Source organism: Lagopus leucura, unplaced genomic scaffold (genome assembly GCF_019238085.1).
Source record: "Lagopus leucura isolate 7727_CA_CO unplaced genomic scaffold, USGS_WTPT01 31279-0_obj-0_obj, whole genome shotgun sequence".
Taxonomy (NCBI): domain Eukaryota; kingdom Metazoa; phylum Chordata; class Aves; order Galliformes; family Phasianidae; genus Lagopus; species Lagopus leucura.
Genome location: NW_024966458.1, coordinates 1 through 5,663, shown reverse-complemented (window position 1 = coordinate 5,663; position 5,663 = coordinate 1). Strand labels below are relative to the sequence as shown.

Sequence of the window (5,663 nt, the reverse complement as noted above, 5' to 3'; positions counted from 1 at the left end):
GCGCACAGCCAGCAAAGCACCTTCCAAGTCTCCTGACATCTCAGATTTAATGCTGTCTGTTACGTCCTTGTCAGCAATGCCTCATTACCATCAAAAACTAGGGGGAAGAGTCCATGGGCAGAAAGTCAGAGAGATTCAAAGGACCACTTTGCAACAACAAGCTCCTCATGTACTGCATGAACATTCTGTCATTCCTGCAGCACTGCCAGCTAAACCGGGATCGTCCCACAAAAGAATTCACCTCCATTGCTAACACGCTTACTAATTGCCCACCACAGCTATTACCATCTTCAAGACCTGCTACTTTGTGCTGCCAATCAAGTTTCTTAGCTCCTCTCCTCCCTGCCCCAATGGCAGTCACACTTCATGATCTTTGCTTTCCATGCTGGTACTTAGGTTTCTAAAGCCCCTTTCAGTCTCAGGAGGGAATAAAACAGCCCAAATGAAATGGATGCAATGGGGTTCTCTCCAGGACACCTCCTGCAGAGGAGTTCACATCCAGTGAACACCTACAGAGCTCCTACAAAATCATCACACACAAAGAAGGAAGGAAAAGAAACCCAGGACACTGTGGAGGGGCGCTGCCTCTCAGCAGGTGATCCCTGTTCCGTGTACAGAGGATGGACATAAACTGCACCTCATCTGTTCCCCATTTCTTCTCCCCCGCTCCTACAGGCACTGACAGACACTGTGGATGACAAAGTAAGGCTTATGGAGAAGACTGAAGTACAGGAGATCTTTAATTCCTCAGAGCTAGAGCACTGCTGGCCTGCACTTGTCCAGATCATGGGTATTTCCCAACAAACACCAACCAGGCACGGCAACCCACAACCAAAATGTCACTGCCCCTGTGTGAGAATCCTTCTTTGTTTTTTTGGCTCAAAGCTTGCTTCCTGAGGCATTTCTTGCGATAAGACTCTGATTGATTTGTTGAGGAGGCAACTAATGGGTGCTAACCGTGTGACAATGGATATCACTTTGGGAACATTTGAAAGCCCCTTCCCCCAGAACTGCTTGCTCTGTAGAAGAGCGGATGAGAATGCTCAGGAGTGTTTCCTGGTGGAAGATCTGGCCTGTGACAAAACAGCTCCAGCTAGGTGTGGGAAAATTGGGGAACGATACCATCGTGTTCTGTGAGAAACAGGATGCAGATGGGCACCCCTGCTCCCTCTTATCTGCTGGCAAGGCCCGGAAGATGGGAACAAAGGAGTTTCTGCTGAGATCCCAGAGCCAGAAGCTGCCACTCAAAGGAGAGCTGACTCAACTACTTTGGATTTGAGCTGTCACTCCAAAGATAGCTGACTTCACCACTTTGAAAGCATTGAAAAGGGGCCATCATCGCCATGGTCGTGGTCGTCCTTCTCACCGTCGTCGTTGTCAACAGGACAACTCTGCCTGACGACCCACCGCTACTGAAGATCAAAGACTGAACTACGAACCTCGCTGGATCCATGGTGGTGACTATGTCCCTCTTGCTGCCTATAAAGACTCCTTGCTTCTTCTTTCCTATCTTTTCTATCGCCCTCCTTCCCTTCCCCCATTACCCTAATTCATAATAGTGTCCGTCCTCCCCTTCCCCATTTCCCTGATTAAGATTTGTAATAAACTGGTCGGACCAACATTTGAACCGTTGCTTCTTAATCTCACGCCGGGTATATAGATAATAAAAGAACCTCCTCTCCCTCCTATAAATTGGAGCGAGACACCCTGCCAACCAACCAGCCTGTCTAGAGACTCTCATTAGAGACTTGCAAACAAGACTAGAGCCATTATTCCCATTTCACAGGTTGGCTTCTCTTCACCATGCATCACATGCAAAAGAATAGACTGGGAAGCACATTACTACACACCTGAGCATCCTGCTGAGCACATCCACAAACATTCCTTCATCTCTGTTTCCTGCAAAGACACAAGGATAGAAGACTCCGTTCACCAGAGCATCTACTGGAAGCAACTCCTGGGAATTCCTCATTCAGGATCAGCTGCTGGAGATGCATAATGGAGTCCTTCAAAGGGAAGACTAGCTCACTAACACAGCGAAACACAGCTCAGGTGTGCTTTGGGCTTCCTTCTAAAAACAAGCAGCAACCTACTTTACTGGGATGTTTAAAGAAGAGCCCACAGCACACCCAGAGTCAGAGTCCCCTCCCTGCAGAAGCTGGGCTTGAGGAGCAGCCATGGGACACACGGGGTGAGAAAAAGCCAGCCTGGAGCTCCTCACCACTGAGTGCAGAGCTGTGCCCACAGCTCTGAAGATTCACCCCCTTTCCCCTCAGCTTGGCTCATTGTCGCGAGGGACAGGAGGACCCTTCAAAACATGGAAGATGTGTCAGACACGATGCCATCCTCAAGGGAGCAGCCAGATCCTAGCAAGAACACACACAGCATCCATTAGGAGCAGGGCCACCGCCTGGGTGCTGCCCATAACATTTGCCAGCCATAACCTGCTACATGCAGAACTGGGCCCAGGGCTCTCAGCGTCACTGCAGCACTCCAGCCATTATCATCGGTGCTGCAGCCTCCAACTAAGAAGCACAGACAGGAAGAAACTGACAAGAGAGCCACACGTCCCGCTGACAGACAGAATGCTCCTCCCTGTTTTATTTACACCAGTTCAGCTGCTGGTGAAATTCTAGTCTAGCTTCTCTCTGGACAAACAGCAACACCCAGGTTGGCCAGTCTGTCACACCTGAAAGCTCCCCAGACTCCTTCCTCTTCACATTTGCCTGCACACACAAACACTGACTGTCAGACAGCAGGACAAGGCCTGGCCTGTCACGCTACTAACAAAGCTCGTAGCTCTCCTTAATGCAACCAACTTCTTCATTGGTGCGAGAAGCCACAATTTCAACCAGGCAGCCTTCACCTGTTCCTGCTCCCTAGGGAATCACCAAGGCAAGATTTAAGATACCAGCAACTGCTTGTGACGTGCAACCAGGTATCTTCAAGAGTTAATAATAAATAAGAAGACATACATAACAAGGCAGCAAGCCCTTGGCCAGAACGTAAGCCATACGAAAGGAAGATTTCCAAACCTTCACAGCCCTCCTTAGTTCGTGCACACCATACATGGTGCTGGGAGTCATCATCCCAATGATCGCCCTTACAAAATTCCCCTCAGCTCTGACTTCAAGTCATCATCAATCCTAGAAAGCCAAGAGAGGAGAAAGGAGTTGGCAGAAAGTACGGCCTTTGAGGACAGAAGGAACTGAGCTGTTCACCGCTTCTCTTCAGGCTCCAACCCTCCTTGCATTAACAACTGCTCTGAACTGAACGAGAACAAAACAACCTTGGTCAGGTAAAGTCTCTGCTGATCTTCCTCTTATGGAGACTGGGTTGGTTTTCGCTTTTCACCAAGTGACACAACCACATTCACACATCTCTGCAGACACCTACCCTGCCAGGAGTGTCTTGTAGGTGATCAGAACTCGCTGACGTTGGCAAACATTGAATTTGGTCAAGACGTTGATGATGGCATCTTCATCCATGCCTGCAAGAAACAAACGGAAGCTGGTCAGGCTGCTTGCACAAGAATCAGAAGTGCCCTCTACTCTTGTGCCACCTCCAGTCCCCTACACAGCCAGTTCTCAACAGCCCCAGGACTACAGCTATGCACATAAAGCTGCCAGGACCACACCATGACATGAAGGGCAGTTCTGTTTCCACTTTCCAGTGATTTTTAGGGCAGTTGTGCAGCAGAGCATAGCAAGCAGCTATGCTTCCCTCTAACAAGCCACCAGAGCAGCCATTCCAAGTGCTGGGGAAAAAATAAAAGTTGACCTGTGGAGGAAGATCAGCTTACCAAAGCCCTTCATGGCCTTCCTGAGTGCCTGTACTTCTTGCTTAGCGCTGGAACTTGAGACCCCCTTGATTGTTGTCTAAGGCCACAAGAAAAGGATTTAGCAAAGGCAGACTTGCACCAATGCACACATAGAGTTGAATTGAAAACAAAAAAACACCCAACATAAAAGATGTGAACACAGAGATGGTAAAACTCCACCCACACACCTGATGTGATATCAGGCTTCCATCTCACACAGCAGTCTACCCTAGTGGGACTTCCCAAGCACATCAGAAAGAAGCCACAGGGCACAACTACAAGGAGAACATTTCTCCACATTGCTGTCCATTAAGTACCTAGTTTCCAGTGAAGCAGCTGGACCACCTGGTATCTGTGTTCAGGCCCACCAGGCTTTCTTCCTAGCAGTTCTCCATGTCAGTCATAAAGCAGCGTGCTACCATCACAGCCCCACTCCTGACTTCTCTTGTAGCAGATTTATTCTGCACCATTACTTTTGCTCTGTGAGGCTGCACCTAGAGAACAGTGTCCAGGTCTGGGCTCCCAGGCTGGACATAAACACTCTTAAGGCTGCCCCACTTGGAGCTCATTTAAGGGCTGACTGGCACAGGGGAAGGGCTTGTTTCTGGAAGGTTCTCTGCTGTGGAGTTTGTTCTGTCGGTGTAAAACCTTGGAGATGGTGAGCATTTCTTTTCCTGACTCTGTAATATGCTGATATTGTGCTGGTGTTTCTGCCGCAACGTGTGTGATGGCTTTCTTTCTGCTTTGCAGAAAGGGGCCGGGGCCTGGGTGTCGCGGCCGCGGGCTGGCGTTTGTGGCCTGGCACATGGTGGCAGCGCAGCAGCTTCCTCTCTGTGGCTGGGATGCTACCTGCTTGTGCGCGGTGCTCTGGCCTCTGGTGGTGGTGCAGGCGGGCGTCGGGCTCGTGGGCGGCGCGGTGCTGTCCCCGTGGTGCTCGTCTGCCAGCCGGCAGGAGATGCAGCCAGGTGGCAATGCCAGGTGGGTGAGAATCACCCGGGGCCGCCTTCACAGCACCTCTCCCATCAGGTGTGCAGTGCTGGGCGATGGAGGTGCAGGGGCAGCCAGTTGGCTCAGCACGGGCAGCTCAGGAGATGCTGTCTGGTACCCAAGTGAGTTGTTGAGGAGCCCAGGTTCAGCATCTGTCTCGTTGCTGAGCTCCCTGCTGGCCCTGGGGGAGTGAGGCAGCTCTGGTATAAGAGGAGAAGTCGAGGCTGCTGGAGACACGTGGGCTCGGTGGTTCTGTGGCAGTGGTGCACTGCGTCAGCTCTTCCCTTTTGCTGCTGTCCAGAGCATTCGCAGCTTCTGGAATGGCAGAACATCCCCTGGAGCGATGATGGCAGCCGTCCCACCCCTGCTTGGTGTAGACACCCGCCAGTCATCTGTGCAGACCGCAAACTCACCCTCAATCCAGGTGAGCAAACGGTCAATTTCCACATTGTCGGCAATGCTGTTGGTGCTGGGTCTCTCTTCTGGGCAATGGAAGAAATGCCCAGTGGGGCAATGACAGCTTTCCCCCAGGCACTCAGCGCAGACAGCCCCCCATCAGCTGTGCTGCTCCCAAACTCACCGCTGTTGATCCACGTGAGCAGCTCATCCATGTCTGCAGCATCGTCCAGGATGCCATTTTCTTATATCCTCCCCCAGTCCCCTATATCCCTCCCTAGGCCCCTGTAGCCCCATACTGCCCTGTATCGCTTCACAGCCATGTTTATAACCCTGTATCTCACCAGTATTCCTCCATCTCCCCTTTAGCCCCCTATAGTCCCTGTATTTGGGCCTATATCTGGACCGTTTAGCCCCACATGCTTCCATAGCCCACCTTATTCCCCCACGTAGACCCCCC

The 5,663-nt window shown here is 51.2% G+C and overlaps 1 pseudogene; it reads right to left on the bottom strand.

The window, feature by feature from the left end:
- Positions 1 to 6: 6 nt before the first annotated feature.
- LOC122192591 lies at positions 7 to 5,418 on the bottom strand (annotated as a pseudogene).
- Between the last annotated feature and the right edge of the window lie 245 nt (positions 5,419 to 5,663).